This window comes from Theropithecus gelada, chromosome 17 (assembly GCF_003255815.1).
Source record: "Theropithecus gelada isolate Dixy chromosome 17, Tgel_1.0, whole genome shotgun sequence".
NCBI classification, from domain to species: Eukaryota; Metazoa; Chordata; class Mammalia; order Primates; family Cercopithecidae; genus Theropithecus; species Theropithecus gelada.
Window position 1 is genome coordinate 35,735,980 of NC_037685.1, and position 14,405 is coordinate 35,750,384.

Here is a 14,405-nt window from a genome sequence, read left to right on the forward strand (position 1 = left end):
CAGTTTGGAGACTTGTCAAATAAATTAAAACAGAGCTACCATTTGACCCAGCAATCCCATTGCTGGGTATATATCCAAAAGAAAAGAAGTGATTCTGCCAAAAAGACATATGCTTGAGTATGTTCATCGGAACATTATTCACAATAGCAAAGACATGGAAATCAACTGAGGTGCCCCTCAATGGTGGATAGATAAACAAAATGTGGTACATATACAACATGGGATACTACACAGCGAAAAAGGAATGAAATCATGTTCTTTGCCACAACATGGATGCAGCTGGAGGCCATTATCCTAAGCAAATTAACACAGAATCAGAAAACCAGATACGTCATGTTCTTACTTATAAGTGGGAGCTAAACAATACGTAATCATGCCATAAAGATGGCAACAACAGACACTAAAGACTACTTGGGGGAGAAGGGGGACAAGTGTTGAAAAACTATTGGGTACTATGCTCAGTACCTGGGTGACAGGATCATTCATACCCCAAACCTCAGCATCACACAGTATACCTACATAACAAGCCTGCACATATAACCCCTGAACCCCAAAAGTTGAAAAAATAATAATATGCCGAGCATCAGAGACAATATTAATAATAATAATTTTAAACTGTTTATCACATTGCTCTTGACCATTCAGATGTTTAAAATCTAGAGCCAAAGGACTGACAAAGCAAGTTGAATCTTTTTTTTTCAGAATCATAACATTAAAAAAAAAATTTCTAGCAACTGAGTTCCAGTAAAATAATCAACTGTATTTCGTCACGTACATGCAACATGCAGGAGGAAGGTTTGCCTGGGATTGGCGTCTGTCACCCAGAAGTCAGGATCTAGGAGCCCTCTATGGAACAGTCAGGGATGTTAGAGCTCTGAAAGCGTCTCTGGAAGAGGTGCTTGCTTTGTGGCTCATAGAAGGTCAGGACAGGAGAGAAAGAAAGCAGCAAATGCTGAGATGAGGGATCCAGGTGGAAACTGTCAGGTTTCTGAGGGCTGGCTAAGAAAGAGAAGGCTGCTCCCTGAAAGTAGGCCTACGCTGAGCAATGGAGCCAGTCAGCAGAAATAGGAAAAAAAAAGTCCAAGGCTGGAAAGCCAGTTAGCAATTCAACCTATACCATATTTTCTTTTGACCCCAAGTTAATTTTTCTAATAAATCCAAACCTTCTAATCATCTTACGTAGATATTTTAATAAAAAGAATCCATGGCGTAGGTTGGCTGTGGCTTAGGCAAGGCTGGATTTCCATCACATTGTCTCAGACCCTATTCCTGGTTAAATGGTGAACCTATTACACTTCAGTATATCATACCATAAAGGAGAGAAATAAACTTAAAAAGAAATCAAACCCCAGGTATCATAAATGGTAACAGAGTAAATCAAACCCCAAGTTTCATAGGTGGTAACAGAGTAGCAGGATTTGTTTTTCTTTGACAGTTCTTCTTATTTTTTGGTCTCTGCTCCTTTAGAATGAAGACTCATTTGTCTTTTATTTCTAAAAGTTGAGAAAGCTGCTCTATCTTTAGATATTTACTTTTATGCTTGAAAAAGTCTTGCAGCAGTGGAAGATCAACATTTCAAGTTACTGTGAGGAAAAATCCCAAGTATGTAAGAAAGAGAAAGAAAAGGCTGGCCACAGTGGGGCAGGCCTTACTGACAAAAGCTGTAATGGGTGACACAGGGAGCCTGGGATTGTCCTGCAGAATCATGTCACTCTATAAGGTTAAGTGACTTGCTAATGGCCATGTTGTGGAAGGCATGCCTGATGCCAAAGTTCATCACTTTTCTTGATGTTATAATCTCTATGTTGATAGGTTTTTGGAAGACAAATGAGCCCAATCAACCTGTCATGCACACCTTCTTACCCACTTTCATCTTACTGTCTTAGCACCAAGCCTGAGGCTCATGCTATATGGATCGGGTCAGCCTGTCTGCAAATACCTTCTAGACTTTTCTCCCGCTTCTATTTGTTGCCTTGCAGATAACAGGAAATGATATAATTGGTCATAGCCCCTTCAGGTATAAATGATAATGATACATATCTACTTTATGACCTTACTCATTTTCAGTCCCCCTAAATAAGACAAATAAACTACTTTGTTGTTCCTTGCAATTGAAAATGAAGTAACAAGTTCAGCAAGTGGAGCCAGCTGCATTTTGAAAGTTTCCATAGAGCATGAGTAATTAGGCAATTTAGCACAGTACTTCTGGCTGATGCATTTTGTAGAACTTTTCTTCTACCTATTCAGGAACTCTTTGCTTGGGAAAAACCCAGACTGCATGCAGTTATGTGTTTTTAAGTGGAGATAGCGCATACTTGCAACTCTTTTGTCTTATAAAATTACTTGACACTATTTTTTCCCCTTTGTGGTGATCTGCTATAATCTGTCTTGGAAAGTACTTTTAAAATACCAAAGATGAAGTTCTATTTCCTTTACAGATCATTGGGTGCTTTGCCTTAGCACCTTGCATAATGAATGTCTCATTGGCACACTGCTTAAGCATCATTTAGTCACAAAACCTGAAGAAATTCCTTATTTGACTAGGAGTGACTCTTAAAACCATAGCAATATATACATGAAAATACAAAGAAAAAAAAGCACAAGGTCATATAAGAATGAATGTGGGATCCTTTCTCCATGAAATGACCTGGGCAAATCTAAAACAAAGAGCTCCGTAATTAAATTAGCAGAAATGGCACATGATCTCACTACACTTGTTCTTCCCTCATCTCTAGTTTTAAACAAGATATTCCTCATGACCCTAAATAAGTACACAATTGACCACTGGAGTAGTCCTCAAATAGAGGAATACTGGAATAAACAGAAAACCCAAGTGATTTAAAACACTCATAGTAACCAAATTTCCTACCAAATCCATGAGACAGTATCTATTTTCCATGTGCGTTTGCAGAATAAAAGCATTCTCTTTCACCTGTGTCTGTGATGAGAGAAGAAGTTAGAAGTGCTATGGCAGGTGGAATGCTTGAGGAACAAGATCAGAGACCATGGTGACATTACAGCTGCAGCTACAGTACATAAACTTGCGTATGTGAGCGTGAGGAAGATCTCAAACATGGAGAGCTCAGGACTTCTGCTCGACGTAGTGAATTGGCCACACACATTTATCTCTCTCCCCTTCTAAAACCCTTCTCAAATGAGAGTAAAGGAATTAATGGGGCATTAACCCACAGGAACCTAGATAACAGGAGAGGAGGCAATAGCTGAGAAGATACTTGAACAAACTTTGGAAGAAATTGAGTGGAGAAGTGGTAGTTAATGTAGCAGAAAAGTACATATTTAAACTTATATAAAGTAACAGAAGGGAATACTAACGAGGAGTGATCCAGTTTGCCCCACAGACTGGCTTGAAATGTTCACCATTTAGATCCTCAGATCCCAAAATAGGTAGGGTAAAGGACAGGACAGGTATCCCAAGTGCCCTTCCTCACCCATAGCAGCCATGTTAGTATCATTTTCCCACTCCATGGCAGTGACTGGAAATGGTATATTCTCTGAAAAGTTTGAAACCAAGAGGCACCAGTTTAAAGGATACTAAATGCAGTAGGTGGCATGGGAGAGATGACACTAAAAGGGGATATAAATGAACCTTTAAAATCTGAATTAAAGGACCTCAGCTCTTAGTATACCAGAGACCAGGTGTGTTTACTATTCAGGAGCTCAGAGAAACAAATTCAGTGGCTCCAAAAGAGAGACTTAAAGGTTCTAAAATCTGTGGGTATCCTAAAGAAAAGCCTGGCTTACAGTCTGATCACTTCAAGTTCAGCAGTCAACAAGCCCTGTCAATGTACAGAATAAGCTTCCCCTCACCACCCCAGAAAACTTTCTTAAGCCTCAGCCTTAAATGTGAATTCACAGACAAGGATTATCAGACATCTGAGAAGAGCATCATCCATGAAATAATGAAAACAAATCAGAAAATATAAATGCAGAGGAAACAGAGACATAATCAGGATCAGAATAAAAGGTACCCCATGCAGGCATATTCATACATATAATAAGTATTCTCATAGACGTAAAGCATTGTATCTGTGAAGTAAGAACTGGATGCTGTAAAAAAGAACAGTCGAGAAAAAAGAAAATTCTTTGTATTTAAATATATGCTACTTGAAAAAAAAGTTTCAATGGAATGAGAGAGAAAATTAAAGAAATTTCCCAGCAAAAAGACAAAGGCTAACAGGAGGACAAAATTAGTAATATTAGAGAATCAATACAGAAAGCTAGCGTTCAGTTGATAGGAGTTGCAGAGAGAATAGAGAGACTGAAATATAATGATCAGATAAATGGATAATTTTTTTAGAACTGAATGAATGCACCTCCTTTGAAAAGACTGTGAATGAAAACCTTATAGAATGAGGTAACATTACTTTCAATTTAGAATTCTTTCAGCTTCTCTTTTTCTGGGAAAAAAGACCCAGAAAAGCTCTTTTTCAAGCAAAAGAGTAAACATAAGACATTTTGTTCAGGACTCAAATATTTGACTCTAGTAAACACTCTTTAAAAAAGGCTATTAAAGGATATTCTTCAGTAAATGAGGTTATTCTTGAAAGAGGAAAATATAAAACCGAAGAAAAGACCCAACACAGGGAAAGGGCAACGGGAAGTCCCAGTGTGACAACTGTATAATCTATTAACTCTTGTAAGAGAAAAAGTTGAACCAAAAAACTAAACATAATTATAGGATAGTACTAAGCTGTGATGTAAACAATAGTCATAATAATGTAAACACTGATCATTGACCTAAGTCAAATTTATGACAAACCATATTGAGAAGATGGGGAGGGAAGGAAAGTATTGTCCCTGAGTTAAAGGCTCAACCCCACGCATGTCAAAAACTGATCAATTAAAAATTAGCATTATAAACATATCATTTGGAAATATAGGGACTAATAACAGAGGAAATAACTCTTAAATGTATCCAATTTTTCCTCGGGAATTAAGGGTTTTCGGAAAAAACAGGAATTTCTCATCAAAGGGCTCTCTAATTTTACAAACAAAAATAACTATGTTCCATAAGCAAAAACTTGGAAAGACTGAAAAAATGTACATAGAGTGTATTAGAGGTATAGATAGTTGGATATGTCTTATTAATGATACCATTGTTTAGTATCGCTTTCCATTTTCCCTTTTTTTCTTTTACTGCTTCTTTCATCTTCTTTTCTTTTTTTCTTCTCCTCTTTTTTCTTCTTCTTCACCTACAGTTCTTCCTCCTCCCCACACCCACAAGTCTCAAATTAAAAATCCCACTAAGTACTGAGCAAAAATTGTTTTTCAGATTTATTTTTTAAAAACCCACTCATAATCACATCCCTGTAACATTCCAGAGCTTTAAGCATAAATAGAAAATAATGAGTTGCCAGAGAGTGGGTGGTGGAGGTGGGAGGAGACCACTTTTTTGAAGGTATGCAAACTTGATTGGCATCAGACTTCCCATCAGCAACATTGGACACAAAAATAACATGAAAATATATGAGGGGAAGTAACTTTGAACTAAAAATTCTATATGCATCACTCTGTTATATAACGAGTAATGATAAAATACAGGCATTTCTAGGTATTGGAGGATCAGAAAATTTTTTACCCACACATCCTGTTTCAAAGAAGAGTCATCTTAAGACAAAAACACAAATCATTAGGGGAAAGATTGTTAACAAATATGACTCCATAAAAATAAAAAACGTGATAAAACTCACTAAAAATAAAGCTGGAAGAATATATTTGGGACATGTTTCATGAATACGTACATATATCTAACATGTATGAAACACTTATAGAGTCAATATGAAATAGAAAAATCCCAACAGAAAAATGAACAATCAGAACAAATGAGCATTTTTTTCCGAAGTAGAAAGGCTTATCATGGCCTACAAACAGATAAGAAATTGTCAGAGCTTAATTTTATTGAGAGTCAGGGAAGCACATAAGAAAATATGGGATGCCATTTCTCACCCACCAGATTGGTAAAAGTTAGAATTTCTTATATCATGTAATTATGGGCATATAGTGCAACAAACTTTCATATACAGCTGCTGGGAATTTGTATAGCCATTTTGGAAGGTAATTTGGCAGCATTTATGAAAATGAAAAACGTGCAGTCTTATGACCTCAGAGTTCCACTACCAGGTTCCAACACAAACTGCTACCCATAAGCACAGTAGGGACGTACATGGGTATTCCTTACAGCATTGTTAGAAGTATGAAAGAGAGTGACATGGTTAGATACTCTGTGATATATTCATACTTCTGTGTATTCAGGAAATACCATCACTTGGCTCTCTGAATCTTTTTTTGAGACGGAGTCTTGCTCTGTCACCCAGGCTGCAGTGCAATGGCACAATCTCGGCTCACTGCAACCTCTGCCTCTTGGGTTCAAGTGATTCTCCTGCCTCAGCCTCCTGAATAGCTGGGATTACAGGCATGCACCACCACGGCTGGCTAATTTTTGTATTTTTAGTAGAGACAGGATTTCACCATGTTGGTCAGGCTGGTCTTGAACTCCTGACCTCATGATCTGCCCGCCTCAGCCTCCCAAAGTGCTGGGATTACAGGTGTGAGCCACCACACCCAGCTGGCTCTCTGAATCTTTACATTCAAGTGCCTATATATTATTATTTCAATTTCATCACATATTTCATGTTTGGACTATAATGAACATAATGACATATTTATCATTTAGAAAACAGGTCATATCTGAGAACACAGGGTTTGGGAATGGATTATACATACCATATGCCACATATTTTAATCTATAGTAGCTATGGTCATGTTTTGATGGTATACTCTGTCCTGCTGAAAATTTTATTCTGGATATCTCAAATAACAATTGGTTGCAATCTTAAGTGAATTCTGCATTACTGAGCTTTAATTACTTCAAAAATAAGCTAAGTGTGGCCTGTGATAATAAATTCTTTTCCAAAATCATCTGTAAGTGTGGAACTTATACACATGGCATTTTTTCTGTTGCATAAGTGGGAATGAGGTAACACTATCTAACCATATCTGAGATTCAGTTAGGACTTGGTTATCTTCATGGAAAGAATGTTTCTGTGTTGCTTTATGGCTTTAAAACAGATATACTTTATTTTCTGAACTAATCATGATCTCATAGTGAAAACTGAATGCACTTTACTTTATTCTTCTTTTCATTGTGTCACTAATAGTTCCTGGCATCATACTGGACTCCTACTAGATGTTCAATGGCTACTTGCCAAATTACCCTGATAATGTGACAGAAAGAAGTTACTGGCCTGAGCTCTTGGCTGTTAACTTCAAGTAGAATGACACCTTCACAGGAAATGTGACACTGTGGGTCTGGTCTTGATATTCTCCATTGTATCCTTGGAATTAGGCCAGCCACCTTGCCGTAAGTGTGAAAAGGAGTCTGATGCCAAGGATAGCAGAGCAGAGAGGTGGAAAGATCCCGGGTCCTTAGTGCTATCATTGATCCAGCCCTCAGCCCATGCATTCTCTCCGTATCCTATTATATGGGAAAATACTTTCCCATGAGGTTAAACTTTCTATTACTTGAGGCTGGAAGGATAACAACTGGTGAAAATGTAAAAAAAAAAAAAAAAAAAAAAAAAAAAAAAAAAAAAAAAAAAAAAAATGACTTGCAGCTATTAAATATGTAAAAAATTGAAAATCTTTTTTTTTTTTTCATAACACCCACATTTTCCTCTGAGTAAGTGGTAAGATCTGGGAACACAAATAAAATAAACGTTAGAAATAGAAATGGTTGAATACTCAAGTTGAAAGGAAATAAAGACCAATTTGTCTAGCCCATTTATTTAAATAGGGAATGTGGGGTACAGAGAAATGTAAACCCTGCTCAGGGTCACTCAGCAAGTTTGGGGCATTTCAGGGTTAGATCTCATGACTGTGTTGGCCACTTCATACTGTCTCTCTACGGGGTTGTCAAAAAGAGTATTCAATGGAAAGAGGAGACTGAGACCTCAAACAGCTACCATTTCTGTGTGTTCATCAATGCCTGCTCACCTAAAACTTCACAGGATCCTTTAAAACTGCATCATTAACTTGAAGGGATGTATAAAACTGAGGCATTATTATTTTATGTTTCATTTTATAGGAATATACAATGTCAACACTTCCAGTGTTGTTTATAAATAATTAATAATTATAGGCACATTAGGGAGTTGAGGATTTTTTAAGCGATAAATGTGTCTGGTTTGGTTTATATCCTTTCTGATTAATGCACAACCTATGATACTTGTTCATTTTATCCTGATTTAATTGTGAAATGTTATAGTCTTAATTTGGGGCCTATATTTTTATACCATACAGTTTCTTTGCTCATACCTCTTTGCCAACTTAATGTTTAATATCATTTGTATTCCCACACCTCTGAATATTAAGCCACAGAAAGGTTTTTCAGTAATATAAATTATAGTTTCCATCAGAAGTGCTGGTGGAATTAATATCCCAGATTAATGTGACATTGAAATCTAAGTGTGTTGCACATTAAAAGGATAAACAAAGCTGCAGGCACTCTGGTTTGCAGCCTAAATTACAGGTCAGGGAGAGACTTTGGGTCTACACATGATGTTAAAAGAGTTTTCATCATACATAAATCTATGCACCCCTTGCCTCCTGGCTGTCCATTGGCCACTCCCACTGTGGTTCATTCTAGAAGCATTTATAGAACATCTACTTTATACCCAACAGGAGGCAAGATGTGGAAAGCATGTTGGCAGGGGTAAAAAGTAAAGTATAGGTGACCAAAGAGTAGAAGAAATATGACAAGGAATAACACAGTGACTCTGCCCATGAGGAATGTATAGTCTAATGCATGAGCTAGCTAGTCAAGTAATTATGACACATTATGATAAGTACTATAGTAATGGGTTGACCGAAGTAGTATTGAATATAGAGGAGGGTATGGTTGCTTGAGCCTTCTCTGAGGATGTAACATATAAGCTGGATCTTTAAATATGAGCAAAATTCTGTGTGTGAATGAGAGAAGGAAGGATGGGAGTGTTTGGGGCCAGAAAAGATTATTCATGGTAGTAATAATGTTAAGAAAGCTGTTGGTGAAGCATCTGTGAGAATGTAGTTCAGGAGGTCTAGGGTAGAGATGTGCATGGTGAGAAATTAAGCTGAAAAATCTAGATGATAAAAGACCAATGGAACAATTCAAGGAATGTTCACTTAATCTATTCACAGCATTTTATAGTTCAAGGCTTCTTTCTTCCTCTCCAGGCATGTTGGTCAACTCTGCTTGTTGATCAGTTATTAGTTGGTCTGTTCATCGTAATCTGCTATGGCCAGACCATCATGCATGTGCATGCAAATCAGTGGAACAGGTTGGCCTTTCGTCATATAGGAAGGATAAAAGGCTACATTTTGCTGCTAGGTAACTTCAAACTGAGACCTATTTAAGATTACATCTATGTCAATATAAATAAGGTCAATAATAAACTTAATATCAGCAAGCAAACAGGTATAAAATAAGGTGAAATGGACTCTACTCTTGAGCAATAAATGCATGTTTATCTGTGTCAGGTTCCTCTTTATTAATAAGTTAACAGCATAAAAGACTTTTCCTTATCATGCATATGTTTCTCTGTAACAAATTAATCTCCAAGATTCTTTTGGAGTCTCTGCTATCCTTGCCAAAGCTGGTCTTGCAGTAATTGTTGCTTGAGAAGAGAAGATTACCCTTGAGTCTAGGTCTTAGTCATGTTAATTGTAGATAAGGAGCTATCATTTTTCCTTGGCATTAGAATGGCTTAGGGATATTTGATTCAGTTTCCTTTACAAATTAAACCTAGTGTTTAGGAAAAAGAGTCAAAGATTGTTTGTATATTTATGCCTACCTCATAACAACAAGGATTCACATGTACTGATCCATGAAATGCTGAAAACAACACACTGAAGGGAAATCCAGAGTCCCTGAAATCCAGCAAGTTTAAGTCCCCATTGCACATACGTGTACCATATACTTTAAGGTCAGAGTACTCATAAAGTCATAGAAATTGAGACCTTGGCAATGCAAAATGACATTAGAGCTCATCTAGCCTAAGCCAGAAGACTGTGCTCCATCCTAGCAAGCCTTGTAGAGGAGTGGAAGGGTACAAAGCAGAGAATCAGAAAACCTGGGTTGTAGGCTTGAGAATTTAATTTCTGCTATTAATAGATCTTGGGCATGTCCCTTAACCTCTATTTGTCCTCACCGCACAGAGATATGTTGGGACACAAACTAGAAAATACTTATGGACTCTATGAGTAGTGAAAATGAATTATTATTACTATCATTATCACTGCTTATAGTAGGAAGAGCATCATTGCTATGAGACTTTCTGATCATTTAAGTAGAACTAGACTATATTTTACCTCTCTACTCTCTGTAGACAAAAGTTTGGCATGCCAAGTTTGAAATAAATGAGATTCAATAGCACATTTTTAATGTGCTAAAATATTTTCAAATGCTTTCCAGTGCCATTTGCATGTAAACAATTTGCTAATTACAGATAAATTATTCAGTTATTAAAATAGGCCCTACAGTATATATATATCTGGCAGTATTTTAGTGGTTGCTTTTTCTTATTTTACTTCAAAATAATTGATTTGTATTTCTTCAAAAGTATTTTATTGTAGACTTTTTTTTTTGCCAATTGACTTGTCCTCACTTCATACTCCATTCCTCCTGAATATTCTGAATCAATAAATCTTTAATGAATTAGTTCATCTAACGCTTGAAACAACTTTTAACTCTAAAGCCTGAACTGTTGGTGCTGCCTGGGTCTCTGCCTGCAATGAGCCATTGCATTCAAGACACAAGGGCAATATTCTAACACAGTGACTGTTCATCTTCCAAGATGCATATTGGAAAAATGTCCCAGTGAACTATAGCTTATCCATTCTAATTGCAAGAAGCAATGATAGGCACATTGTATAACACTGAATAATCCCCAAATCATTCATGTATATCAGACTTCAGAGTCTGGTGTTTGCATTTATATTTCATATGATAGTTATCCTATTCAATGAACAATTCATTTTCAATGTTACAATGAATCCTCACCCTAACTCAAGGACATGGTACAGAGAAAAGAACCTAGACTAAGTCAATTCGAATCCCATTTCTACTAACGATTAGGTGTGTAACATTGAGCAAGCTGCCTCACCTTCCCGGACCTACTTTGCTGGTAGACATTAAGATCAGGTTAAAAATTAGAATGTCTTAGAGTTCTTTTCTTATTTCTATTTCCTGCACAATATCTCCCTGTCTAGTCTTAATGAAAATAGTGTTTTATATTCCTGACCAAAGTACCTTTTATTTTTTCTTTTAACTTTTACTTTAGGTTAAGAGGTACATATGCCTTTTTATGCTCTCTCAAAACTTTTGGACCTGTGGGCCTACTTTTCTCAGGAGCCCACAGCCAGATGCGTGGCTCCAATGAAGCAGGAAGCAGAGGCAGAGCACGAGAGGTCCTGCCCCTGCAAGAGCATCTGGGCCAAGAGAAAAGATACAGGAAGAAGGAATGGAATTGGAAGGAAGAAGTCTCATTTCAGAAACAAAATAGCTCCCCTCCTCTGTTGTAGCTGTTCCTCTGGCAATACAAACTTTCTGATTTCAGGGTCTGCAGCATTCTAGAACTCGAGCACCCAATCAGGACAGGAAAAATATATCATGTTCCTCCACTGGACCCCAAGTTGACAGCAGGCTGTTGTGGGAGCAAGAAGCCCAAATTATCTGGAAGTGAAACACACAGTCACGAGAACGAGTCCATAGCCGTCCCCGGCCCTAGGTCAGGACCTCTTCAAAACTGCCAGCATGTAGACAACAGCAGCAGATAGGAGAGTGTGTTGGACTTAACTCTGGGACCTGGAAGCTCTCCCATCACATGAATGAATCCGGCATCAGGAACACTGAGCCCTCTCCCCTAGTCTAATGGAACGGCAGCTCCACAAAGAATCTAGAGGTAACTGCACAGATGTGCTGCTATTGCTTTACTGAACTCTACTGTCAGCTCTATGGCTTTCCACAGCCACAACTTCCTAGATTCACCAATGACCCCTGTCCGCTCTTTGTGACGTGGAAGACAGGGAGTGACAAGTGGCTTCATGGCTGCATTGGGACCTTCTCAGCCATGACTCTTTATTTAGGACTCAGGGAATACATGTTAGCCATTGCATTTAAGGACAACTGATTTCCCCTCTAATCTGAGAGGAGCTGCCTAAGCTTTTCTGCTCTGTCTCCCTCCATACTAACTTTGAGGATGCTAGTGATTACCTGGATTGGGAGATAGGGGTCCATGGAATTTAAATTGAATTCATTAATGAAAAAGGCATCAAATGTACAGCCTCATTTTCACCTGAGGTTGCTAAGGAACAAGACTGGAGTCAGATCCAAACAATAGAGTCCATGCTCAGGAAAGGTAGCTTTAAGGAACCAATTGCCAGCAAATTCAGGAAAATGGTCAAACTCACCAGGTACTAAAGTGAGAAGGTGACAGTTTTGCAGAGTACTTCTGCAAAACTGCTTCTCGACAGCACTGTTTCCAGAACCATACTCTTCATGCCCCACCCTCTACAATCATTGCTCCTGACACACGGCTGCATGACCAGCCCCACTCCCCTGTGGGCACTGATGGCTGTGACATCACTGGACCAGGTACCTCCTCTTCCTGGTCCAGTTACTTCTATTACGGGACCATTTTCAGCTTCTGTTGCCAAGTCTGCCTCCCCTTAACTGAGGGGTGGTGGGTTACATTGAATGAAACAGAACTTGAGGGGCCCAAGCCTTATCTCACCCTTCCCTCTGTATGGGGTTCCGGTGGACTAGGGCTCCTTCCTGACTAGTGGGAATGACTGTGTGGCTTCAGAAGAGCCTTGTCTGGTATTTGCCACATGGGTGTTGGCCACACTCTGAAGCTGGAATTGATGATCCAGGAAGGTGGAACACACACACACACACACACACACACACCCCTGCAGCTGCCCCAGATCAAGTAGGTGTATTCCCCTGGCAGTCTGGGCAATGGAGACCAACCAGAAACAGTTTTACGTTGTTTCAAATTCCTGTTTTTAGACTTCCAGTTTATTGCGTACCAAGAGTTGAAGACAACCCTGATGATACGTTAGCGGATGCCACATTAGGGTTGAATGTGGGGATTACGAGTTCTTCAAGGCTTCTAGACGGAGACCCACATCAAGATCAGAAGCCTTTTGGATGGCGCTGTAGATCTCATTGCTCAGTAAACCATGGGTATTTTCATTTTCTACCCACTCTCAGTTGGGTTTTCTGGCACACTTCCTGCACTGAGCCTCCTGATTACTGACCAGACCTCCATGGCGTAGCCTGCTGAGGAATGGAATGAAGACACCCAAGGGAAGGTGTGATGTCACCACTGCACACAGGCGTGAAAGGAGGGGCCTCCTCCCTACCACTCGTCTACCTCACTCTCCTACTGGCAGCAGTGCCTGTAGTTGGACCTATGTTCTCAGAAACATAGATGGGCAAACAAGCAGTTGATTTAGGCTTTAGGAGGACACACCGTAGGAGAGAATGCAGGGTCTCTGAGCTGGTTTTCTTTTCAGGCAGACATCCCGAGGGACCACTACGCAGGGGAGTCCCTTTCTCTAGTTTGCCTGTAGAAGTAGGAAGACTGTTGATATTCTAGTCCTTTCAGCACTTTACAACATAGCTGTGTAATTTCACAAGGCGGATCTTTAGCTTGCCTAACAGGTTTGGAATCTTCACCCCACCAGGGCAAATTTCCAAATAGCTTGTTTTAATCTAGGCCATTCCAACTTTCCTGTGACGTATTTCCCGTTTTTATTGTTGCTAATTTCCATATTTCTGTCAGCAAGTTTTCTTCTCCCCTTGCTTGTTCTTCACTTGTTTGGTGGCAAAGTTCATAGAACTAGGGAATTTGGAAGATGCTTTGAAAACATCATCACAAAGGCACTGCTAAATGATGCACAGGAGAAGTGGCCAGTGGGAAGAAGGGATCCCAAGGACCTGACACTGGTTTTCAACAACATCTCAGAAAACTCTTCAAGTGGATTGGGTGCCAAGCCAGTGAACACAATGTTTTGATTTAATTATTGTAAAAAGTTGATGTGGTGATGGTGTGGCTTCCTGAAATGGGCAGATATTCAAGTCAGAAGAGCTTTTGCATTTTCGCCTCTGAGGAATTGGGGAGAGGGAGCAGAGGCACATGTGAGAAAGAACACGCTTAATGTTCTAGACATCACCGTCAAGTTTCTGGAAAGGAACGGACAAGGGTGTGTTGGTTTGCTTGGCACTGTCCTGTGCTGCTCGAGAGGACCTGGGATGTGCAAGGGAAATGTGGTGACAGGGTGCCCAGGCCGCGGCCCCCTCACTGCTGTGCTGGGCAGCCTGCCGTGTTTCTCTTGACAAT

The 14,405-nt window shown here is 39.2% G+C and overlaps 1 protein-coding gene and 1 pseudogene across 1 annotated transcript in view; both read left to right on the forward strand.

Annotated features, from left to right (window-relative positions):
- Window positions 1-14,405, forward strand: part of HS6ST3 (heparan sulfate 6-O-sulfotransferase 3) — a 707,292-nt gene that overhangs the window by 429,723 nt on the left and 263,164 nt on the right. The window lies entirely within an intron of this gene.
- On the forward strand, window positions 11,354-12,587 carry LOC112611120 (annotated as a pseudogene).